Source organism: Diabrotica virgifera, chromosome 3 (genome assembly GCF_917563875.1).
Source record: "Diabrotica virgifera virgifera chromosome 3, PGI_DIABVI_V3a".
In the NCBI taxonomy this organism is placed as follows: Eukaryota; Metazoa; Arthropoda; class Insecta; order Coleoptera; family Chrysomelidae; genus Diabrotica; species Diabrotica virgifera.
Window position 1 is genome coordinate 101,241,786 of NC_065445.1, and position 27,839 is coordinate 101,269,624.

The following is a 27,839-nucleotide window of genomic DNA, read 5'->3' on the forward strand; positions in this document are numbered from 1 at the left end:
TACATAGAGAAATTTGAAGCATACACTACCAACTTTCCGCAAAATATTTTAAAAATGGTGACGGCTAATTATCCCACAGTGAATATTTCCAAACTAAAATCGGAACTTGAAGTCTTATATTATCGTGAGGATTTTCGCAATAGTGCTGGTGCAGTAGCCATACTTCAGCTTTTTATTAACATGAATTTGTCTGAAACATTTTCTGAAGCAGTGAAGTTATTAAATATTTTGTGCACACTCCCTATGACAACCGTGGAAAGTGAGAGATGTTTTTCTACTTTAAAAAGAGTAAAAACATTCCTGCGTAATACGATGGGACAACCTAGACTTAGTGCCTTGTCTATGCTGAGCATCGAGAAAACGCTTGTCAAGAGCATTCCAAATTTCAATGAGAAGGTCATAGACTATTTTGCAGAACTAAAGGATAGAAGAATTGACTTAAAATATAAAAATATTTAAAGTAAGTTTCGTTTTAATAAATTTACAATTTATTATACTATAAATATTCCTATCTATATATCAGTCAATAACCTGTTCATACCATTTTTCCTATATTTTTTAAAAGATTTACTCTAAAAAAAGACAAATTTAATTTTCGGAAAACTAGGGTAAATAGTATTGAGTTTTATCTAAGTCTGTATTTTTTATCTAAAATATAAATGCTAAAAGATCTTTTAAATACTTTAAAAAATCAACAGTTTGAAGTTTTCAAACCAAAATGACCCCCCTGAAGATTGACCCACGAGCCGCCGCTGGCATGTATTATAATTACTTTAAGGCTATATTAACATATCTAAATTAACACGCGTGCGGAAAAGTAAAAAACGCGTGCGGAAAAGTAACACGCGTGCGGAAAAGTGAAACTTTCTAAACTAAAATGCGTTCGCGAAAGTAGACATTTTTGCACGCTCGTAGAAAAAATAATTTTCAATCAAAAATAGCCCGTTTTTCGAAAATCGCATTTTTTATTATTTGTAAACTGATAACACCTAGGTACTTTTGCCTGACAATTTTAAATTTCACAAACATTTAGGAGAAGGTAGTTTTATATGCATACAACAATCTCCACTTATTTAATTTCTTGGTCCAAACCTTTAACTATTTTTCTAACCGCTTAAAAATTGAGTTTTTTTATTCATAAGTAAACCAACACACATCAGAATAGGGAACTTAAATATAGACTTAATCGAATCATAAAATTTTAAATTGAAAAAAAATGCTGTAAATTACAGCAGAACATAATTTAAAGTATATATAAAAAAAAAAGTTGTTTTTATCTTTGGTTTGGCCCCTAAAGACGATTAAAATCGAGATAAAATTCAAATTATAGCAATCCGCCCAAAACGCGCTCTCAGTGGTCATGACGTCATATCATAATATTTGAGATCCGCGCCATTAATTCATTATGTTTGATATTCGTTTACTTCTTGTAATCATCTTATAGTGTACCTCAGTTTTATAAATGTTTAGATAGTTGCTGTGAACTGAAAATTACCAAAGAGGGTTTTTCTAAAGGGCAGTCTGATAACTTATCCATTATGAACGTAAAACTTTATTATTATGATTAGCTTATTTTAATTTTAGAGTAAAAACAGTTTCAGAAAAATATTGTATGGGTAAATATCATTTAATCAGTAATGTGCACCGACTACTTACTTACTTACTTAAGCCGTCCTCTTGTACCTTACGGTGTCGAGGTAAGTAGAGAAATCAAACGTCTCCATGCCTTTCGGTCAGTAGCTAGTCTTTCTGCTTCTCTCCACCCAATATTTCTTTTTACGCAAGCCTTTCCAATATTTGCGTTCCACGTTCTTGCTGGCCTGCCTCTTCGTCGTTTGTTGTCAGATGCCGCTTTCCATACCCTCTTTACAGTTCTACCTTCACTTATTCTTGCCATATGTCCGAACCATGATAACTGTTTCGTTTCAAGTCTGTCTAAGGTCCTTCCAACACCGCACCTTTCACGTATGTCTTCATTTCTTATACGATCACGTCTGGTCACCCCGGACACCGCACGTAAATATAGCATTTCGCATGCTTGAATTTTACTACGGATGTTGTCGTTCACTGTCCACGTTTTACTACCGTAGAGTAGCACCGGCTCATATACAGTTTGAAATACTTCCATTTTTGTTTTCAGGCTTACTTCTTTCTTCCTAATAAAACTTTTGTTTAGTGTATAGTATAATTTTGTTGCACTCATTACTCTGCTGTTTATTTCTTGTTCTATATTTCCTTGCCCATTCATTGTTGATTCTAGATACTTGAAGTCCTCTACTTGTGTAGTGGTCTCATTATTCAGCTTTACATTTATATTTTCTTGAGTTTTCGATATTATTTTACTAAAGCTTCTGTTTTTTCAATATTTATTTTCATCCAAAATTTCTTAAAGGCTTCATTCCAAACATTCACATTCACTTGCAAGTATTTTTCTGATTTTGCCACAATTGCCAGGTCATCGGCATATATCAACTCTGACACGTAAACTTGTTGAAGTTTATACACCCCAACCCTAGTTCTTTTTACCTTACCCCTGCATTCAATTTCGTCCATTAGAGCGATGAATAACAAAGGACTCAGAACACCACCTTGTCTTACACCTGTCCTTATGTAGAATTCTAGAGATGAGCGATTGTTCGTTCTTACATTATTACGTGTACATTTATATATACTCTGTATTGCTTGGATTAACTTCGGTTTCACATTTCTACAGTTTAATAATTTCCAGATTTTGTTCCGTGGCGCGCGATCAAATGCTTTTTCCAAGTCCATAAAACAGAGAAACAACTTACTGTTATGCTCTAGAGTTTTTTCTGATACCTGTCTCACCGCGAATATGAGATTGTACACCGACTAAAATATACCAAAATTAGATTTTGTTCAAAATACACTTGATTTATTAAAAAAACTATTAAGCATACATATATTATTTGCCCCTCCGGAGGTGACCTCATGCAGTGACGTATGGTTTATGGCTTTATATTGCCAGAAGCACTAGCGTTCACGTATTTGATAAGTCAGATTAAAGTTAAAAATAAAACTACCATAACTTTGGTTCTCGACCACCTAAAGCCTTCCGTAAACTCTTAAAATTTAGGATTTTTCTTGTCTATTTTAATAATTCGTTGAGTTGTAATATTGTCGGATAATCAAATACAGGAGAGAAATCATTAACGACAACGTATGTAAGCTTACTTATGACTCAAAGAGCTCAATTTTTAGGCGGTCAAAAAAATAAAGGATTGGGACAAGGAATCCAATAAGAAAAAAAATGTTGTATACATATATTTTGACGAAGACCTACTGAATAAATTTTAGTTCATTATTTCTTCAATAGCCTTTCTGTCTAATCATGTTTGATTTACTTTTTATTTACTACAGAATCTATTGTTTTCTTGCTTAGTGCTTTGGCTATATTATTACGTAGACCCAAATTAATATTTGATATTTTTTCATATTAGTTTAAATATGTGTCTTGAATTAGAAAATGCCTAACCTGTCTTCTAATTATTTGACTTCTGTTCTCTACTTTTTTATACTTTTAACTACTGTTTTCGTACTGTCAGTATTTTTCTTCATCCGTGTATACTAATATGTTACTTATAATTTCTAATATATATATCCTTTCTTAATTAAGTTACCTACTTTCCAGAGATACTTGTGTCGAGTTATTTTATTAGTCCTTGTTTTCGTTTTTTTGTTTAATGCGTTTAGAAACTAATCATTGAGTGATATGTCTATTTTCTATAATCTGACATTTAGTTTAGATATTTTCATTTGGATTAGTTTATTATAACTGTTGAAATGTGAACTAATTTACTACACCATAAAAGTTAAGCTCCAACAATCCGATGATCCGAATACCTATATATTACTGATTTAAATACCTTTTAAATTAGCAACTAATAAATACTGAACCCAATTTAATGGTCTAATAAATTGAGATGTTAATGTTTTTGCTTTTGCAAATTAAATTCAATCCAATCTATCTAACCACTTACCGGAAACTCATTCCAATCGAAAAGGTATTTAACTTTCTTTAGTCACACTTTTATATGGACTCATCTGTCATTTTTTTACTTCGAGCGAAGATAAAAAAAACAACATAGGAAATCAAACAATATTTATTTTAAAGCAATTTAATCACCAATCCATAAAAATTAAATAAATTAATAAACTCTTGTTAGTCTAGCCTGTATCGTCAGGTAGATTATTCCGATTCGATTTTTTTGCACAAACTTACTCAAAAACAGGTCCTTATAACAAATCCACAGGGTGTTAGGCGGTACCGTGGTCGAAAAATTCTGTAAACAATTTTTTTTAAACAAATTCACAAAAACAATTTTTTCACATCAGATAAATTTTTTTAGATCATTTGGGTCATTCGGAGCAAAAAAGGTCTCTTGTGATTTTTCTCTAAAATTGATTGTTGTCAAGTTATACGCGATTTAAAATTTGAAAAATGCGAAAATGACCATGTTTAATGCTTAATAACTCGGTTAAAAATTATTTCTATGAAAGTCAGAAAGCCACCAAATCAAAGTTTAAAGCCCACCCTACAAGATCCTGAAGAAATTTTTGTCATTATTTTATTACTAAGCTGTTATTTTTAATTATTAACAATGAGCGCTAAGAGCGTCTATGTGAGTGCGAGTGTGATTCACCATTGGACGGCGGGAATGGTGCATCTCTTTCGCATTCACCATTGACGGCCGCCTAATACCGGCTTAGCGCTCATTGTTGATAATTAAAAATAACAGCTTAGTAATACTATTATGACACAAATTTCTTCAGGATCTTGTAGGGGGGACTTTAAACTTTGATTTGGCCCCTTCCTGACATTCATAATAATACTTTTTAACCGAGTTATTAAGCATTGAAAACGGCTATTTTCGCGTTTTTCAAATTTTAAATCGTGTATAACTCGACAACAATCAATTTTAGAGAAAAATAACAAGATAACTTTTTTGCTTAGAATGGCCCAAATGATCAAAAAAAATTGTTCGAAGTAAAAAAAATATTTTTGTGAATTTGATTAAACAATTTTTGACCACGGTCCCGCCTGGCACCCTGTGGATTTGGTTATAAGAACCTCTTTTTGCAATGGATATGTTGATGACATTAATCATTGGTTGTTTGAATGCAAACATAATGATGATGCAGTTAAGTATTTGATGCACAATTTGATTCAAGAACAAATACCTTTTCCACAAAATAATGCTTCTCTTTTATATTTGTCTCGTCGAAATTCTAAGATTAAACAAATCATCTGTAGTCCAGAAAGCCACTGCGCATCCGCTAGGAAAAATATTCTAATTCGGATTCTTTGCACAATCTTACTCAAAAAGGACTAATTTTAACAAATTTGCATGTTGCCAGGACCAAAAGGTGGTCAAAAATTTTTTAAACGTTTTTTTTTGTTTTTTTCCTAAAATTATTTTTTTTTGCATGAAAAAAGTTGTTTTAGGTTTTTTGGATCATTCCAAACAGAAAAGGTCTTTAGTGACTTTTCTCTAAAAATGATAGTTTTTGACATATAAGCGATTAAAAATTGAAAAATTGCGAAATCGGCCATTTTTAACCCTTAAAAACTATGTGAAAAACTGAAAATTTGAATGTTACCAAGACAGGTAGATATTCTCCAAACATCGATTGATGAAATCCCGAAGAGTTTTTTGCAATACAATATTCAAAACTCCTTTGTTTTTTAACTGTTAATCAAGCGTGCGCGACACTATTTTTCATCGACAGTATGGTGCAAATGAAAGGAATAAATTCGTTATTTCGTAAACCGGTGCCTTTAAGGAAAAATCCCGAAACAGGTCGATTTTTATTTTTAGGTTATGATATTGTGGCATATATGGTATACCAGTGACGTCATCCATCTAGACGTGATGATGTAATCGATGATTTTTTTAAATGAGAATAGGGGTCGTGTGCTAGCTCATTTGAAAGGTTCTTCAATTCTCTATTTAGTAATGTAAACATTTACATAATTATTTATACAAGGTGTCCAAAATTTTTTTATTAAATTAAATTATTTGACAAAAAAAGAAGTAGAAGGACACCCTGTATAAATAATTATGTATATATTTACATTACTGGATAGAGAATTGAAGAACATTTCAAATGAGCTAACACACGACCCCTATTCTCATTTAAAAAAATCATCGATTACGTCATCACGCCCAGACGGATGACGTCACTAGTATACCATATACGCCACAATATCATAACTTAAAAATAAAAATCGACCTGTTTCGGGATTTTTCCTTAAAGGCACCGGTTTACGAAATAACGAATTTATTCCTTTCATTTGCACCATACTGTCGGTGGAAAATATTGTCGCGCACGCTTGATTAGCAATTAAAAAACAAAGGAGTTTTAAAAATTGTATTGCAAAAAACTCTTCGGGATTTCATCAATCGATGTTTAAAGAATATCTACCTACCTTGGCAACATTCAAATTTTCAGTTTTTCACATAGTTTTTGAGGGTTAAAAATTGCCGATTTCGCAATTTTTCAATTTTTAATCGCTTATATGTCAAAAACTATCATTTTTAGAGAAAAGTCACTAAAGGCCTTTTCTGTTTGGAATGATCCAAAAAACCTAAAAAAAACTTTTTTTCGTAAAAAAAAATTATTTTAGGAAAAAAACAAAAAAAAAAACGTTTAAAAAATTTTTGACCACCTTTTGGTCCTGGCAACATGCAAATTTGTTAAAAAGAGTCCTTTTTGAGTAAGATTGTGCAAGAAATCCGAATTAGAATATTTTTCCTAGCGGATGCGCAGTGGCTTTCTGGACTACTGGGAGTTTTTAAAAAGGACTAAAAGGAAAATTTAACTTGCACTGAATGAGTCCGGTTGAATGTGTTTAGCAATAATTATTGTTTGTTTTATGTTTCTACTTTTGTAATATTGTCTCCCTGTGAAATTTTACAGGGAGGTAATAAGAATAAAATTGTATAAAAATTTATATTGAAAAAATTAAAAAAAAATAATATGTATACAAAAAATTAAAAAAAAAACAAGAAAAAGAAAACAAAAAATAACAAAAAATATTAAAAAACAAAAAAAAAAACAAAAAAGAAAAAAAAAAACAAAAAAAAATAAATAAAAAAGTATAATAAATTATAAAATAAAAAGAGAAAGAGATTAAAAACACAAAGAAAGTCTAAACCTCCCCGGTGTCAAACCGGGTTGAAGCCTTAGCGCTGTGTTAAAAAAAACTTATATGTATATTTATTAGTATTAAGTATTAGCATTTAGTTTTTTTGTCAATTTCATTGTTTGTAAATTAATTTAAGTTGGTTAGGGCCATGAATGAAGGGTATACCTGCCGGTCAATTTAATGTTTCCACCCCCCTTTTTGGTTTTTTTTGGAGTATTGTAGCAAACAGTAATTTAGTATCTATCGTGGCTGAATGGATCAAGTCATCCAAAGCCAATAAGCAAAGAAAAAAAAAACCTCTTTTTGAGTAAGTTTGTGCAAAACACTCAAATAGGAATAATTTACCCAACGGGGGCGACGATACAGCCTGGACTATGTATAATATTTAAATTGTTTTCATTTATTTGTTTTTTTTTTATAAGTATTACCACGCTTATGTAAGCTTCAATTTGCGTGGGCACGTTCCTAATCAAATTGTCAACATTTTTTGTGGTATTCTTCAAAGGCAGCTAGTACCGAGCAGTGTTTTATGGTCAACTATTTTCAATGGGAAATAAGCCACAATTTTACCAAAAAAATGATTTTATTAACGTTTCGAAGCCCAAATCGGGTTTCGTTGTCAAAATACAAAATACTACTAAAATAAACAAAAATGTTGTTGCTAAGTAAAAAAATTCTTCTAATAATTTATTTAATCTGACTCATTTATATTGGCAATTCAGACGTATATTATTATACATTTTAAAGTAGAAGACTTTAAAATGATATCGCCAATATTTATGAGTTGCGTTCCTGGACGACTTTACTAAAAGATAGTTCATTCGATTATATGAAATCAATCCCAACTCAAGAATATCCGTCACAAAAAAAATCATAGCATGTAATCTGTCTTTAAAAAGACAACCAAATGCAACGATGACAGTTAAATTCTCGCGTTAGAGATTCCATAGTAAATCACGAGGGAAAACCAGGAAAAACCTCGTGATACTATCCCGACATCGTAAATTATTATAAGTGTTTAATATAATATTTATAATAAATTGTTTATTTTATAATAAATTATTATTATATTAAATTAATATAAGTGTTTTGTGGATTATCCCGGCGATCTCTAATTCTCTGTTAAGCATATCTCACAAATGCTCTATACGCTATGAGCTCGTAGGTAGAGGGGATAATTAAAAATTCGCGAGCGCCAGTAGTGACAAGTCTGTAAGCTTTTACTGGAAATTTGACATCAATGTCAAAGTGATTAATTTAAAACATTAAAATTAAAAACATTAATTGGAAATGATATTAGTTGGTCAAAGCTGTGGTGTATATTTTTACCTTAAATATACTTACGTTTTAAATACTAAATTTAAGTTTTTTTAATATTTCGTAATATGTAATTATAAATTAATCTAAGCGCCATCTACACGATAATTGTGAAAGTATCCGAAGTAAAAAATTAATATTTCATTAATAGAACGTTAAAATGATTAGCAAAATCTTAAAAAAATCGATTACAATTTAATAACTTTTTTGCGTTGTAAATATTAAGCGATAACAATTAAATAATAAATTTAAAAATTACCGGTGAAAGTTGCATTAGAAATCCGCTAGGAGCGACACCAGCGAAGCTCAGAGCGTATATGGTTAACGTCAGGCGAGCAAGCAGGCCTCTCTGCTGGTATGCGGAAGTGCATTATCATGCAAGAAATTTAAATTATCTACCATTCCAACTCTCCAGAGCCTAACTACAGGTTCTTGAACCCAATTAACGTACTTGCGAGCTGTTATAGTTGTTTGAATGAAAATTAAAGGATTTTTTTACTGATCATAATGCTTCCTCAGAACATGACACGTCCTTCTTTATATTTGTGAACAGATCTGGCAGTTTTCGTTCTTTCTTTGAAAAATTCTCATTAAAAAAATCATCTATTACGTCATTACGCCCAGATGGATGACGTCACGAGTACGATATAGCCAAAATCATAATTCAAATATAAAAATCAACCTGTTTCGGCTTTTCTTTCCAAAATTGCCGATTCTCAAAAAAATGAATTTATTCCATAATTTTGTCCTTCACTATATATTCTATTGTACAGGTTAAGATAAAACATCAACACTGATTGTTGGTTGTCTTTCTCCACCTAAACATTTCTCTCAGAGTGCCAGTTTACGATATAGTTGCAAAAGTTTGCTTATAACAGTTTGTGAAGTTTCTAATTTAACACGAATTGCTTGTTGTGTGGCACTTCTATCAAGCGTTCCAACCGCACTTAACATTTCTTCTTGGGTATCTTAATGTTTTTTGGCAGAAAGTTTTGTAAAGTATATACCGGGTGTCCACTTATATTTTCCCCCATTTTAACTGCCTATAACTTCTAAACAGCTCAAGATAGAAATATGCGGTTTTCACTGAAATGTTTTATTTTAGTAAAAGTTTTGTATGAATGGATGGAATTTTTTATATCGCTTTCAAATACGAAATAAAAAATGGCGGATTTTTGAAAAGAACTTTGTTGACTTTTTTTAAATAGAACACCCTGTATATTCTTTTGTAAATTGAAAGAAAGGTCATTCACCTATCTAGCGATATAAAGTTTTTCAAAATCGGTTGTCAAATCACTGAGTAATTAATTTTTAAAATGAGAGGTGCAACGTGGATATCTCTCATTTTAAAAATTAATTGCTGTCTTTTGACAACCGATTGTAAAAAATTTTATATCGCGGGATAGATAAATGACTGTTTTTTCAAGTTTTTAGGTAAATGACCATTTTTTATATCGCTTTTAAATAAAAAATGGCGGATTTTTGAAAAAAAGAACGTTGTTGACTTTTTTTATTAAAACACCCAGTATATTTTTTTGTGACTTGAAAAAACGGTCATTTACCTATCCAGCGATATAAAATTTTTTAAAATCGGTTGCCAAATGACTTAGAAATTAATTTTTAAAAAGAGAGATGCAATATGGAAATCACATAACATAGTATCATTTTGCTCAGTTATGTTATTTAGGTTTGTGATATCCACGTTGCACCCCTCATTTTAAAAATTAATTACCCAGTGATTTGACAACCGATTTTGAAAAACTTTATATTGCTGGATAGGTGAATGATCTTTCTTTCAATTTACAAAAAAATATACTGGGTGTTCCATTAAAAAAAAATCAACAAAGTTTTTTTTAAAAAATCCGCCATTTTTTATTTCGTATTTGAAAGCGATATAAAAAATTCAATCCATTCAGACAAAACTTTTACTAAAATAAAACATTTCAGCGAAAACCGCATATTTCTATCTTGAACCGTTTAGAAGTTATAGGCAGTTAAAATGACGGAAAATATAAGTGGACACCCGGTATATTATTATATATGTATTATTAACAGTCATAACATATTAATTGCGCGCTAGTTTTCTTTCACTTTACCTCTGATACCTCCTGTTTTTAATAGCCAACAACCCTAGTTCTAGTTTGAGGAAAGTATTTCACGGGCAATCTTTTATCATCGTATTTGAACAAAATAGCTTTTATTGGAAATTTATATAAAAGTCTTCTTCTTCTTTTACTTCGTGGATATCTTTCGATCTGTTTAATTCTGAACCTTTCTATCTGGTTAATTTCCTGAGAGGTAGATTGCCAACTATCCCTCCATCTTTTAGCTGATCTTCCGGGGGTATTGAACCGTTAGGGTTGTTTTCTAGGGCAATTTTTGAGCGTCTACTCTCATCCATTCTTCGTACATGGTTATCGATAGTACCACATCCTCTTGCGCTGCCTTCCCCATCTTACAACATCTTGAATTTTGCATTGCTCTGTAATGGTTGTATTTCTCACCGTGTCTCTTTTTGTTCTCGCCATTATTATTCTTAGGGTTTTTATTTCGGCAACCCTTAGCATCTGTTTCGTTTTGTTGGTGTCTTCGCGCACTTCTGTGCCATATGTCATGATATGAAAATGTGATTTTAATTAACTAACTTATGAACGTAGTGATTCTGCAATGGGACTTTAGACTATTACTAAAAAATATTTGTGCTAATATTGCTAGCTGATTTTTTTTATTTTAGGCATAAATAATTTTAATAATTTTAACGATTCCTTCTAGTTTTATGTTTCGAACCTCTCACGTGAAGACCAATCTATATGGAAAGCTACAAAAAAATTTAAACGACCGACAATAACAAATTCACCTTTAAGAAAAACAGATGACCTGGACCCGCACAAATGAAGAAAAAACCACAGTATTCGCACAGCATCTTGCAACTGTATTCTCAGCACCAGAAAACAATGACGATGAAGATGACGATATAAAAAGGTACCCCAAAACTCCTTGTCAACTATCTCTTCCTCTGACAGCATTTACTCCGACAGAGGTTCGACAACAAATAAAAATGCTAAATCCTCAGAAAGCCCCTGGCTATGATGTGATAACAGAGAATTACTTCAGAAGCTACCGAGAAAAGCAGTGGTGTTATTAACAGTAATATACTACGTCTTCGCTACTTTCCAATACAATGGAAATTAGCTCAAGTTACTATGATTCCGAAACCTGGTAAACAAACAACACAAGCAAATTCATATCGCCCTATAAGCCTACTCACAATAATGTCGAAAGTATTAGAACGGCTGTTATTCCATAAAATCGAGCAAGTTGTCCCCATAAACGAAATTATATCACAACACCAATTCCGATTTAGACGTGAACACTCAACCATCCAACAATGCCACACAATAGTAAATATAATTAAAACAACTCTTGAAGGGAAAAAGTTTTGCGCTGGAGTGTTTCTCGATATACAACAGGCATTTGATAGGGTATGGCATCAAGGTCTCCTCTATAAACTGAAATTACACCTAACAGACCAACTATACTTTATTCTAAAATCGTATCTTACTGATCGATACTTCCAAGTCAGAATTTAAGATAACTTCTCAAATTACCACATCATCCAATCTGGTGTACCGCAGGGTAGCGTTCTCGGCCCATTTATGTATCTGATATTTATTTACAGCCCTGTTTCAACCAGAAATGATACCTTCTTAGCTACTTTTGCCGATGATACGGGAATCTTAACAGTGGATCTCGACCCTAATGTAGCATCACAAAAAGTACAAAATCATTTAGACCAATTACAAAACTGGCTCAAGCGATGGAAAATAAATGTTAATGCCAGCAAATCAGTACAAATTACTTTTACAACCAGAAAATCTGCATGTCCTCAAGTTTTTATAAATAATACTCCGATTCCCATCAAACCAGTTGTCAAATACTTGGGATTGCATCTGAATGAAAAGCTCACATGGAAAACGCACATTAAAACTAAACGTAAACAATTAGATCTTAAACTAAAAAATATGAAATGGCTATTTAACAAGAGCTCTCAGTTATCTCTTGAAAATAAGCTGCTTCTGTAGGTACAAATCTATACTTATAACAGTTTGGTCATACGGAATAGAACTATGGGGCTGCAGTAAACCTTCAAATACGAAGATACTCCAAACATTCCAGTCCAAAATACTCCGTATGATAAGTAAAGCTCCATGGTACGTATCCAACCAGATACTTCACAATGATCTGGACATCCCACTAATCAAGGACTTAATAAAGAATCATTCAATAAAATATAAAAATCGCCGAATTGATAAATAATTTATTCACCCAAGCACTTGCTGAAAGAAGACTGAAGAGAATATGGCCAGACGATCTACCCATGATCTACCCCAATAATGCTTAGAGAACCGTCATTGCACGGTACCTAACCCATGTTAATTGACTTACATACCATTTACTTATTAACTAAAAAGGGTAGTTCCCTAGGTTGGCTGTATACCATATAGTTAAAAACTCAAACATGAAGTAAAAACCACTTCTATGTAATTAGTATATTTATTAAAGATTTTAAAAATCCCAATGGATTGAAAAGAAGTGTCCAATTCAGAACGTTTTCGGACCTATCAGTCCATCATCAGTGAATTCGAATACTTGCTAAATAGCCCCAGAACCAGATTTACTTATTACTTTGTATATAGAGTAGATTGTAAAAATGCAGTGTATCAAATAAATAAAAAATAATAATAATTTTAATCAAAATTACTTACGGTTGTCGCTGAAGTCATCCACAAGAATAATTTCTTTTATTAGGTGTTCCGGACTTCGGTTCAAGACGCTGAAACATTAATAGATATTTATTACAAAATGTAATAAAGAAAAGGATGCAGACGTCGAAAGTATAACGCTAATTCATGAGTTACGAAGAAGCAAGTGAATCATCTCAATTTCATTGAATTTATTATAAAATATGTCAGTCGACATTGAAGCTTGGGGGTACCAGTATTAAGCATTTAAGTTGTAACGGATAGTTGAGTCGGACAACAGACTAAGTAAAACGTAGGTTTAATTTAAATAAAAATATATTCGAAAGGCTGTTTTCAATCTAATAGCAAATAAAACAACACCAAAAAATGCTGTTCCACGTCCTACCAGACTGAAAACAATGGGAACCTTCTCTGGTTACATCTCTGAGGCTTCTACAATTTGCAAGCCATAATGGATGCTGAGACTAAGGAAGATGAGGGAATTTTACAATTTATAATTCACGTCCCATCTGCTCAGCGCGGTAAAGTTCCAACGAGAATGGTCCCCTTCGTACTCTATTCAGAGTAAACATGTAAATAAAAAATGAATAACCATTTTCAATTTCGTTGCAACACGAAACTACAGCCGCATCATTATTCCAGTTCAATCAGAGAGTGCAGCAAACCTCTACCGGTTTCGAAACTTATTAGTCTCTCATCAGGAGGCACATATGCTGCTCTCTCTGACCCAACTAGGACAAACCCCGGCGTGCAGTCACGGATTGCAACGAACGAAATGGCAGGGATGCTCTAGCGGAAACTGCTAACAAAAGACTAAGTTTTCAATCTAATAGCACATAAAACAACACCAAAAAATGTTGTTCCACGTCCTACCAGACTGAAAACAATGATAACCTTATGGCTTGCAAATTGCAGAAGCCTCGGAGGTGTTACCAGAGAAGGTTCCCATTGTTTTCAGTCTGTTAGGACGTGGAACAACATTTTTTGGTGTTGTTTTATGTGATATTAGATTGAAAACTTAGTCTTTTGTTAGCAGTTGCCACTAGGGCATCCCTGCCGTTTCGTTCGTTGCAATCCGTGACTGCACTCCGGGGTTTGTCCTAGTTGGGTCAGAGAGAGCAGCATATGTGCCTCCTGATGAGAGACTAATAAGTTTCAAAACCGGTAGAGCTGCTTGCTGCACTCTCTGATTGAACTGGAATAATGATGCGGCCGTAGTTTCGTGTTGCAATGAAATTGAAAATGGTTATTCACTTTTGAAAAATATATTCTTTTAACCCAATACAATAAAATAAAAGTAACAAAATAATATTACAATTCTCCACTCCGGCTCGAAGGCAGTACCCCAGTAGTTATCTGTAAAGAAAAATAAAATGTCTTGATAAAATAAAATGTACTGATGTTAAAATATGATGATGTTATTATATTTACATACACACATCGACAAATCACCAAGATGAAGATGGGAGTAACCGTTCAATTCACGGTTACGGTCACTGCGAGCAATTCATCAATTCTGAACCGCTACACGGCTGGTTTTAACTCAATTCGTCAAAGCCTGTTTTGTTTTCGCTAGATCAGTTTGAACCAGAGAGTCTTTTTAGACCAGAACACCGCAAAACTCCGGTTCCGTTGGAATCCGGGTGGCTCCCAGGGACCGGTGAGTTTTTTGCCAGATCAGTTCCCCAGCTTGAACTCACTTTCTGTTACCTCGATCTCTATTTTACATAATTCCGACGGACCATCTCCTAGCATTCGTAGGTAGTAGTGGGAACTTTGGTGGGACAGCGTGCGTTCGATGCGTGTTCAGTGCCCGCTGGCGAGCCGAATGCGCGAGCTAGAAGCTCTACCGTTACGCAGTTAGATTTATTTTATTTTAGTCCAGAGTAATAAGGATTTTCTCGGGACACTCAAAGATCCAGGTAGCTGACTATTTTTTTAGTTATTGTAGACTTATAGGAAGAAAACCTACCTGTTTCCTGCCTAGAGTTCGCGTCCGCTTTTTAATTATTAACAATTTAGTGCAAAAATCGCGATTTTTTCGATTTTTTGCACTTCATTCAAAAGCTAAATAAATGAAATAAAATTTCAAAATTCAGTCTTTTAGAACATTGAAAAACCTTCAAAACGTCGATTTTTGAAAGTTAAAAAGGTCATTTGTTACTACGCAAACTGCAAAATAAGTGAAAATCGTTCTTTGTTAATAACTTTTACTAAAACTACCTTAGAACTTTAGTGTTTCACTTAAAGTTGGGTATGGGCGTACTTAACAAACCTTTAAAATTTGAGACCGATCCATTAATTAGTTTAAGAGTTATTCTATTTGTTTATCCCAGAGCCCTTTTAGTGCAGTCACTGAAGGTTTTCACCTTCGATTTCGTTGAATCTCCATCGATTTTCATGAAAATTGGCGAGTAATTAGAGGATACCTCAAGGAACAAAGGTGACATGATACCAACTTGCGCTTTTACCCTGGGGGTGGATGCCACCCCTTCTCAGGGGTGAAAATTATTTTATTAAAAATAATACCATAAGTCGATAGAGGGACAAATTATAAGCAAAATTTGTTATATAAAGTTATTAAAATAAATCAACACTTTTTGAGTTATTAAAGACCAAAAATTTTATTTTTTCGTAAAAAAATGCATGTTTTAAATCGGTTTTTCGCGTATAAATCAAAAACTATAAGCTTTTACAAAAAAAGTTGTTATTACTGAAATTGTAGATAATATAACATTGAATACATTCCTCATATAAAGAACTAAACTGATGTTAGTTCAAAGTGAGTTATTGGCAATTGAATGTGTATTTTTTTCGACGAGTACTCAAATCTAAGTATTCAAGCTTAAATAACGGGAAAACTATGCAATGTATAAAATATTCCTGTTAAGCATTTGTCAAAGTACCTCAGAATACCTATCAAATGAGCTTCAGAACAAGGTAATAGCGTCAAAATTAAGCAAGTTATAATGAAAATAAAAGAACCGTTTCGAATTTTATAGGAAAAAGTGAAAAATAAAACATACGCCATTCCCACAAAAATTAAAATTTATAGTAATCCTTACAAGTACTTCTTTATATTAGCATAAGTAATGTTTTCCATAATTTTGACCAGTTTAGAATGCATATTTTTGAAAAAAAGGTATAATTTAAAAAAATCATACCTTTTAAAATTATTTAATTCTCATATTCTTTTGATAATAACTCCAAAATTACTCAATATACGTAAAAAATTACATATAACCAAATTTTAGTTTTCTCTGTGCCAAATATTTTACCTGTTTTACTACTTCTATAGGGTAAAAAATAACCGGGATAGAAACGTTTAAATCTTAAATTTTGCTGTGGGAACCATGCAACCGGGGTCATTTTACCTTTTATTTTTAAAAAAGTAAGGGGTTTAAAAGATTAGGTTCAACGTGCTTTAAAAGCACTTGGAATTAACTTTCAAACAGTTTTTAGATAAACCTGATATCGTAAACACGAACGGAGTTATTAAAACAGAAAACAATAACATTTTTTGGAAAAAATTTTAAAAGATAAATTTTGAACAAAATTTGGAGCATAAATTTTAACGCTATCAACATGTCCGGGGCTCGTTTGATAGATATTTTTAAGTATTTTGACAAATGTTTAATAAGTTTATGTTATAAAATGCATCAATTTCCCGTTATTTCAGCTTGAATACTTAGAGTTTTTTACTCGCCGAAAAAAATATATATTCAATTACCTATAACTCACTTTTAGTTAAAATTAAAAGGTTTTTCTAGTAAGAGGTTTATTTAATTTTTTATTAGCTTCAATTTTGATAATAATATCTTTTTTCTAAAAACTTACACTTTTTGAGTTATTGATGAAAAATTGGTTAAAAACATTCATTTTTCTCAAGAAAAATTAAAATCTTTGGTCTTTAATAACTCAAAAAGTTTTGATTTATTTTAATAACTTTATATAACAAATTTTGCTTGAAATTTGTCCCTCTATCGAATTATGAGGTAATTTTTAATAAAATAATTTTCACCCCCGAGAAGGGGTGGCATCCACCCCCAGGTAAAAGCGCAAGTTGGCACCATGTCATCTTTGTTCCTCGAGATATCCTCTAACCACTCACCAATTTTCATGTAATTCTATGGAGGTTCAACGAAATCGGAGGTAATAGCTCATATCAACCTTCAGTGACTCCACTATTTATTTTGCAATAAGATAAGACAGAAAATAATGAAGATAGGGCAATTCTGAGTATGCCAAATGAAAGTAGAAGAGTATCAAAATGTATTAAAAAAAGATAAAAAATAATTAATATAGTCAAAAATCCTAATGCCAAATTTTTTGAAATTTTGTAGTTTATAAACATTTACAATAACTTTAAAAATGTTGTCCGTAGAAACAATCTTTTTATATAATCGAAAAGATATTAACACGAATTTTCAAATTAAAAAAATTAGCCTGGGTTCATTTGGGACAAAGTTAGCCACATGCTTTTTTTTTAATTCACAGCTAATTTGTTTATAATAAGTAAGGAATCTCATTAATGCCATTAAAAAATGGGATTCCTATTTTTTCTTAAAAAATTTGCACAAACATTGTACCTTCACAACACCCACAAAAATCTATTTTTTAATCATAGTATCATTAATGATCATAGAAAAAGTTAAAGTACACTTTAATAAATAAATTATTTTTATTAGATAATTATTTATTGAAGATAATTTATTTATTAAAGTATACCTTAACTTTTTCTATGATTAATAACGATAGTATGATTAAAATCATGGATTTTTGGGAAAACATTATTTTTTCAGAAATTGTTTAAACAAATTAGAGTGTTTATTAATTAATAAATGTCTAGAAAAATTGCATATTTGTAACGTACAGAAAAATTAAATGCAGATTAAAAAAGAACGATCAAAATATATTCAGTAGATCCCGAAAATGATAGTAGTTTTAAGTTGACTTTTTTAGTTTTCGAACTCGTGCATTTGTCGGCTCCCAGCTCCCCCTTTACTTACCACGACTAGTCACCAATTGAACTACATTTTTAAAAATTCGTGTAAAATAATATGTAAAATGATTTTTTCTACGGACAATATTTTTAAAGTTATTCTAAATGTTTATAAACTATAAAACTTCACAAATTTGGCATTAGGATTTTTGACTATACTAAATAATTTTTTTCATCTTTTTTGAGTACTTTTGATAGAATCAGTTTTCTACTTCCATTTGGCATGCACAGAATTGCTCTATATTCATTATTTTCTGTCTTATGTTATTGCAAAATAAAGGTCTCTGGGATAAACAATTAGAATAACTCTTAAACTAATTAATGGATAGGTCTCAAATTTTGAGGGTTTGTTAAGTACCTCCAATCTCCAATACCCAACTTTGGGTGAAACACTAAAGTTCTAAGGTAGTTTTAGTAAAAGTTATTAACAAATAACGATTTTCATATATTTTGCCGTTTGCTTAGCAACCAATTAACTTTTTAACTTTCAAAAATCGACATTTTGAAGGTTTTTTAATGTTCTAAAAAATTAAATTTTGTAATTTTATGTCAACTATTTACCTTTTGAATAGGCTGCAAAAAATCGAAAAAATCGCGATTTTTGCACTAAATTGTTAATAATTAAAAAACGGACGCGAACTCTAGGCAGGAAACAGGTAGGTTTTCTTCCTATAGGTCTACAATAACTAAAAAAATAATCAGCTACCTGCATCTTTGAGTGTCCCGAACATGGTCTATGTCTAGCTCATTACTCTGGAGTATTTATATGAATCCAAGCCTTAATATAAAGGTTTGTAAATTGAACAGTAAAAACTATCGCTAGTGATTATGCATGGTTTACACTACCAATAAAGCATATTTCGTTCTATTTTATTTTACGCCGTTTAGAACTACTTATTCGCTAGCATAGGTACAGTCGATAGAGCGCATTTGAGTTACCTTACATCGATTAAAAACGGAAAATAATGAAATTTGGAGCGGCATCCTTTTCCGTCCAGTGTTGTCAATTCTATTAAATTCTTGTTAAAATCACGAAAAAAGAGTCACATGTGTCATACTAGACCAGGGCATTTAGGAAAAAATAACTCTTTTATTAAATACTGCACCTATAGATCTGGAACTTTTTATGTTTTGTTTTGCAAAAGTCTACTAACAATAGAAAAAGTGGAGGAAATACTTAATGGCATTTCAGTGCCGCGCCAGCACGTGGTAGCGCCTGTGTGCAAAACATTTAATGGCGCCCAAAATGAACAATTATTTATTGTAATAAAAAAAAATAACTAAAAATTCTTACACATGCAACAGGAAAATAAAGCAAGTTCAAATAATTAAGTAAAAATAAATCTTTGGCGTAATAGCATAAAAAACTAAAGATATAGGTAGAAAAACATGAAATACTTAGCTATTTTATAAAAAATTAACTTTTCGCATCTTCAATTTGAAAAATCTTTTTATGGTGAATATCAATTTGATTTAATACTGACGACTCTATAGAGATGGTAGATAAATGTATCAACCGCCCTTGACTGATGGTATGGTCGTTGGTAAAGTTTCAGTTTATAAAAAGATCACTCAGCAGTGGCATCAGATATGGGCAGAGTGAGCAGAATGCGAAGAGCTATTGCTAAATTTGGGCAAACTGCAGCAAATTCGTTTAAAAATATAAATTTTAAAATTTTAAAAACATTATTTAATTCTTTTAACAAAGGCTGAAGCTGTATAATTTCTTCAATTAAATCGTCTCCCCCTATATCTAAATGATCATTAAATCTCATTTTATTTTACAAATTTCTACACAAAAGTTTTAATTGTGAGTGTTCTGTACTGTCACTGTCGTTTAAATTATATAAAAATTTGAAATAGTCAACATGATTTGAAAATATGGAAAATCTTTCATTTACTGAAATTAATGCTTAGTCGAGAACACAATAAAATAAATGAACTTTGTATGACTTTTGGGATCCAAAATCAGTTCGTCTTTATGTTCGTAATCGAACTGTTTGCTTTTATTCCGACGCCGAACTGTATTTCTGATTGAAAACTGGGCTCCACATCCAGTTTCTCTGAAGTTTCATTTGCTGTAGTAATAACATCATTAAATTTTCTATCTATCCGAAACTAGAGCAAGAATTGTTTTAATGGAGTAGGCGCAAAATTTCGCTCCAATGTGTTTTAAATAAATTCATTTTTTCGAATCCTGAGAAAACTAATAAGTATTTTTGAAAAATTCAAAACGCAGAATGAAAGATTACATTATTACCGAGGGCAGAAAGTCCCTTAGACTAACCAAAAAGTTTCATTTGAATGAGATCTTGAAAATTAAAAATCACACTAATTTTTTTTTTCACTCCTGTAACGTATTAAATAAACATTATAGAAGTTTTTACGGACTTTCGGCCCTCGTAATAATGCAATCTTTCATTCTAGGTTTAAATTTTTCAAAAATACTAAGAATTTGAAAAAAAAAAGAATGAATTTAAAACACATTGCTCCGAAATTTTGCGCCTACGTCCTTAACTCTTGTAAAGCATTTAAGGCAGGCTGCATATTCATTGTTTTTGATTGTAAAATTTTGCTAACGAAGTTAACTTTCATCAGAACATTTTGAAGGGTTTTCAATGTTTTTTTCCCGTCCGAAAAGAATATCTCCACGGCCAGCTTATTTGAAAGACACCATACCTAGGTATATATGGACTGAAAATATGAATGTAAATGTTGATATTTTATCTTCTAAATGTCTAGCTTGATATTTTGAATCAAGATTAAATTTATCCGAATGTGTTATAGGTACTTACTACATAAAGCATCATACATTTCTATAAAAATTTTTTACAATGGCTTTAAAGCATAAATTCTGCTGGACCAGTGGCTGCATGTCTTTACAGGATGTTTCTTGTTTATGTAGATTGTATAAATCAATATATAACGTACCTACCTTTAAAATTGAGATATGCAGGGTGGCAAGGTAGTTAACGACGTTCTACACCTTCGTTGCGGGGTATGCCTCTCAGAGGAAAGGGGGGAAACTTATATGCAAGCGAAAGTTGGTAACAATGCATTTATAGCAGAATACTCAAATCATACCTTTCAGTATTGAATAGGTACTTTATAAAAATAAATTATAATAAATTACGGAAATTAGGAATAAAGTTATTAACTTTTTAAGAATTCCCATAAGAGCCCATGTTAAAACTTAACTTTGACCCTTAATAGTAATTAAACGGCACGGTAAAACAATTTTTAAAAAATCAAGTCTTAGTTTTTTGAAGTAAACTATAACATACTAAAATTTCATGCAAATCCTTAATTCTTTGCCCAAGGTGTAGAATGTCGTTAAATGGGTAAGTGTTGTTTTTACCAGCGTAAAATTTTTGTAACAAATCTAGTGGCGCCCCTTAATTGTTGGCGCCTGTGTGCGCCGCACATATTGCACACGTGGACGGCGCGGCCCTGTGGCATTTTAAAGTGCATAAATAAGTCAAAATCAGTATGTTAAGGGCCAAATTTTGTTATTCAGGGAGTTTTTGGGGTCACTGTTCTGTATGGGGATATGCACGTCATGTTCTGGAATTTTGAGGCTTTCCTACACTAAATTGATGCAAATAGACTACTCGAGGGAATTTTTTGGGATTGTTGAACACGAATACGCCATCAGAACCGACCTCCGAAAACCGAAAACACTTGAAATTCCAGAAGATGACGTGCACATCAATCACCTTGGACGCAAGGTACTCAGTGAGTCGGTTCTAATGTCATATTCCTATTCGTCAACCCCAAAAGCCCCGAGGAATCTGTTTGTATCAATTTAGTGCCAAAAACCCTCGAAACTGCAGAAGATGATGTGCCTCAGCAGTGATCCTGGGCACTAGGTGCTCCGGGGGTCGGTCCTGATGTCATATTCCTATTCGTCAACCTCAAAACCCCCGAGGAATCTATTTGTATCAAATTAGAGTCGAAAACCCTAGAAACTTCAGAAGATGATATACCTCAGCAGCTACCCTGGGCACAAGTGCTCCGGGAGGTTAGTTCTGATAACGTATTCGTATTCAGCGATCCCAAAAACCTCCGAATAATCTATTGGCATCAATTGAGTGCCGAAAATCCTCGAAACTCTAGATGACGTGCCTTAGCAATACTGCCGTGCTTAGCAAAAACGCCGTATCTGCAGAGACATCACATTCGAGTAAAATCGATTTTAGTTTAAGCATTCGTATACATTTACACAGGATATGGCATAAGACGCGGTATGTTTAATGTGTTTTGGCTTAACTTACGTCATTTTTAGTAAGCAAATAAGATAGATATGCACATTTGGGTTAGAAAAAAGTAAAAATTTCATTCTTTCCGATTTTTGCAGATACGACGTTTGTGCTAAGCACGACAGATTAACCCTAGGCACCAGGTGCATCGGAGGTCGGTTATGATTACCTACGTATTCGTATTCAGTGACTCCAAAAACCCCCCAAATAATAAAATCTGGTCCTTAATACATTAATTTTGACATGTTTATGCATTTTTGATTGCATGTTATTCACTTTAAAGTGCAATTATGCATTTCCAGCCATTTTTATATTGTAAACTTTTTTCCTGACGTCATCCTGAAGACAATGAAAAAAGTTGCAAGTCTCTAGGTGCTGTGTTTAAAAATCGTTTATGACTTTTTTGTCAGTAGTGACACAAACTCTTTCTGATTGCAGTTTTCATTAAATACTATAAAGAGTGATTTCGATAGCTTCTTTTATTTTTGTTTTGTGATGTTTTCTTCTTTTTATATTTCATGGGCGCTATAGAATATATATTTATTAACGTATCTTTTTTTTGGTTTAGCTGCTTTGTTTGCTGAGATATTTGATTTTATGGTTTTGTGTTTAAACGTATATTGTTCTCTCATCTTAATTTCCCCGGCATCCTGTTTGATTTATAAATTTTGAAAATCTCAGGAGGTGTAACCAAAGAAAGTATTCCACCTGTTGTCAATCTGGTGGTATGGGAATGATATTTATTGTCGTTTTCTGTGCTACTTCGATTGATAACTTACTTTGTTTTCGGTAGATGGCTCTAGTTCATCCGTGACATTTCTTTCTTTGCAATTCGGAAAGGCCCAAAGTATGATGCGTGGATAAGTCGGAGAGAAGAGGATATGGGACTACTGACGAGGGGGAAAAGACCTCCGACACCGGTATAGACTCTTCCTGCACTCTCCGATTTAACCAGAGTATTATGCAGCTGCTGCATTTTCGTGTTGCAAAGAAATTGAAAATGTTTATACATTTTTAATTAATTTACTCTTTTGTAGGAGTATTAAGGAATCTTTCTTGTTGGAACTTACCACGCTGAGCAGATGAGTTGTGAATTATTTAAAATTCTCTCATCTTAATTTCCTCGGCATCCTGTTTGATTTACAAATTTTGAAAATACCCCAGGCTGTGGGTGAAAAAACGTAATATAATTCAGGAATTTTTGAAACCTATCAGGTGTTGTGAAGTACGATGCCAGGAATAACTTCTACTAAAATGTAACCAAAAATATTGTGCGCTTTTTTTTAATTGCGATTTTCCTTTGTTAAATTTGCAGTTTTTATTGATTTTTAATTTTGTAGCTTAGGATATTGATTTTAGAGAAAAACTTTTTAATAGAAAATTGTAGCAAATTAAAAAACCTACAATTTGAGCTATCGTAAGTTTAATTTCGTTAATTGGTTATTGCAAAACAGCCTGCTAAAGGTCCAAAATGGCCGTTTTTTACAATTGCATTATTTATTGTACAAATATTTTTTTTTATTTTTTAAAGCTTTAAAATGAAGATCTTTCAATTCCAAACATAAAAAAATTGTAAAGCCAGATTAACGAATTTGTTGCTTAGATATTATAAATTGTTTATCCCAAGAGGTCAAATGTCGAAGGGTATAACTTTTTGAAAAAAAAAATCGTAGAAAGTTGGCGAAACATCCAATCTCCTTCTAAAGAGTTATATTTTCATATTGTGATGTAAGTAAATGCGAAAAACATTTTTAAACCTCTAATTTTTGGATTTGAAAATAAGGGGGCAAATTTCGTTATAAACATTTAGAGCTGAAGCGGCCCTGTACATCCTATGAGTTTTTAACTTACATATTATTGTTGCTGAAGATGAAACGAAGATTTATAAAAAAATAAAAAATTTCTACGACCAACTGAAGCCGAGATAATTTTTGGGGTTTGAAAATAAGGGAGCAAATTTCGTTATAAACATTTAGAGCTGAAGCGGCCCTGTATATCCTATGAGTTTCTAACTTATAGATTATTGTTGCTAAAGACGAAACGAAGAATTATAAAAAAAAATAAAATTATCTACAACCAACTGAAGCCGAGAAAATTGTTTTTTTTTTCTTAAATCATAGTGCCTTTATTTATAACAATTAAGAAATTATTTTACAGTAATTGACTAAAGAAAGACTTATATTATCTTAAAATAAAAATTATTATAAAATATAATTACATTTAATTATTAAAAATTATTTTTTAAATCGGTGCTTTTGCAAGCGGCCGAATTTTGCAAATCGCCCGGCTCGCTTCAAATCCGCGCGCTCGAAAAATTTTTACGTAACTTGTATTAAATTTTGACAGAAAACAATGTAATAATATTACCATTATAATATACAGTCTATTTACCACTGTATTTGTTTTTCTTGATAAACTTTTATATGTGAAATCCAAAAAGAATAGTCACTACAAGAAGAAAAAGTTATATATTGTATATTATAGTAAGAAGTAACATTATTATTATTATTATATTTATATAACAATGAAAAAATTAAAAATATAGTTATATATTTCATATATATGTATCATTTTTGTAATATTATTTCTTCAGATATGAAATTTCACATATAAAAGTTTATCAAGAAAAACAAATACAGTGGTAAATAGACTGTATATTATAATGGTAATATTAATAAATTGTTTTCTGTCAAAATTTAATACAAGTTACGTAAAAATTTTCCGACTGCTCGGATTTGAACCTAGCCGGGCGATTTTCAAAATTCGGCCGGTCGCAAAAGCACCGATTTAAAAAATAATTTTTAATAATTAAATGTAATTATATTTTATAATAATTTTTATTTTAAGATAATATAAGTCTTTCTTTAGTCAATGACTGTAAAATAATTTCTTAATTGTTATAAATAAAGGCACTACGACTTGAGAAAAAAAAACAATTATCTTGGCTTCAGTTGGTTGTACAAAATTTTTATTTTTTTATAAATCTTCGTTTTGTCTTCAGCAACAATAATCTGTAAGTTAGAAACTCATAGGATGTACAGGGCCGCTTCAGCTCTAAATGTATATAACGAAATTTGCCCCCTTATTTTCAATCCCAAAAATTAGCTCGGCTTCAGTTGGTCGTAGAAATTTTTTATTTTTTTATAAATCTTTGTTTCATCTTCAGCAACAATAATCTGTAAATTAAAAACTCATAGGATGTACAGGGTCGCTTCAGCTCTAAATGTTTATAACGAAATTTGCCCCTTTATTTTCAAACCCAAAAATTAGAGGTTTAAAAATGTTTTACGCATTTATTTACATCAGAATATGAAAATATAACTCTTTAGAATGAGATTAGATGTTTCACCAACTCTCTACGATTTTTTTTCAAAAATTTATAGCCTTCGACATTTGACCTCTTGGGATAAATAATTTATAATATCTAAGCAACAAATTCGTCAATCTGGCTTTACAATTTTTTTTATGTTTGGAATTGAAAGATCTTCATTTTAAAGCTTTAAAAAATAAAAAAAATTATTTGTACAATAAATAATGCAATTGTAAAAAACGGCCATTTTGGACCTTTCGCAGGCTGTTTTGCAATAACCAATTAACGAAATTAAACTTACCATAGCTCAAATTGTAGTTTTTTTTTTAATTTACTACAACTTTCCATTAAAAAGTTTTTCTCTAAAATCAATATCCTAAGCTACAAAATTAAAAATCAATAAAAATTGCAAATTTAACAAATGAAAATCGCAATTAAAAAAAAGCGCACAATATTTTTGGTTACATTTTAGTAGAAGTTATTCCTGGCATCGTCCTTTACAACACCTGATAGGTTTCAAAAATTCCTGAATTATATCCTGAAATCGACCTATTTTTCACCCACAGCCTGGGGTAAAATCTCAGGAGGTGTAACCAAAGAAAGTATTCCACCTGTTGTCAATCTGGTGGTATGGAGACGATATTTATTGTCGTTTTCTGTGCTACTTCGATTGATAACTAACTTACTTTGTTTTTCGGTAGATGGCTCTAGTTCATTCGTGACATCTCTTTCTTTGCAATTCGGAAAGGCCCAAAGTATAATGCGTGGATAAGTGGGAGAGAAGAGAATATTGTACTACTGATGAGGGGGAAAAGACCTCCGAAACCGGTATAGACTCTTCCTGCACCCTCCGAGTTAACCAGAGTATTATGCAGCTGCTGCATTTTCGTGTTGCAAAGAAATTGAAAATGTTTATACATTTTTTTAATTTGTATATTGTTTTGTTTCTATAATATGTTCTGTTAAATTTAATATATTTACCTGACAACTGTCCTTAATAAGGTTGATCTGGCTTCGTTGTGGAATGTAATTATAACTGAGGTAGATGGAAGTTCATCCGTCACAAATATTTTTTTACGGCACCTGCAACAAATTTATATACTTATAGTTTATTTGCAAATATATTCATAATAAATTCTTTTATAATTACAATTTTATTATTATTTTAACAATATTAGAAATGTTCATATACTAGACAATATATTGCTCTGAAGCTATTTCTTGTGGCATCTTCTGAAGCTTTACTTTCATATTGGAAAGCATATTTTTACCTTAAAGTAAGATTATTGACGTTTCGATCTATACTTAGGAAATCCTTCTCAAAATACAGAACAGTAATAAATTAAACAAATTTTGTTTTTGTTACTTGGTAAAAAATTGCTTTATTTTATTTATTAACTAATATATTTGTGGAAAAAAGAGACAAATATTATTTCTAAACAAAATTTAAAACCGTATGATAGCGATATGTAGATGATGTATTATAAATATGGCCACATGGATCAGAATTGTTGGACACATTCCTGAATAATATAAACAATAAAGAATAGACAATAACATTTAAGTACTGTGGAAAAGAAATATAAGAACACACTACCTTTCTTGGACCTATCTAAATTACAAATCAAATCACATCCATATTAAAAGAGGTTATGATTATTGCTTAATGAAAGATATAACATTCAATTCATCCACATTTTTGGAGGCCAATTAGGTCTGGATCCCGCGTATGAAAAAAAAAGTTGATTAATAGCAAGCTGGAAATTTGTTAATAGCTTGAGGGTGTCTAGTCGGACAAACTTTGATATATGGAAACACTGGAACAGGGGAAGTTTTAATTATGGAACAGTTTAAAAATTTAGAACGGTCAGACCACGAAAACGCCACATGTATTTTGTCCGACAGAACTTCCAATTGATTTGTTACCCTTTCATTAAACTCTGATGCAAAAATCAGGCTGCTATTTATCACCTGTCATAATTCCTGTCATTTGACATATTCTACATGTTCCACTCAT

At 31.7% G+C, this 27,839-nt stretch overlaps 1 protein-coding gene across 1 annotated transcript in view; it reads right to left on the reverse strand.

Moving 5' to 3' along the window:
* Positions 1 to 26,902, reverse strand: part of LOC126881231 (polypeptide N-acetylgalactosaminyltransferase 2) — a 94,496-nt gene extending 67,594 nt beyond the window's left edge. The window contains exons 1-2 of the mRNA XM_050645375.1: positions 26,804 to 26,902; positions 13,255 to 13,322 (exon numbers count right to left, since the gene is read on the reverse strand). The gene's annotated coding sequence lies outside the window, so the exon portion shown is untranslated. The remainder of the gene's footprint in view (positions 1 to 13,254; positions 13,323 to 26,803) is intronic.
* Between the last annotated feature and the right edge of the window lie 937 nt (positions 26,903 to 27,839).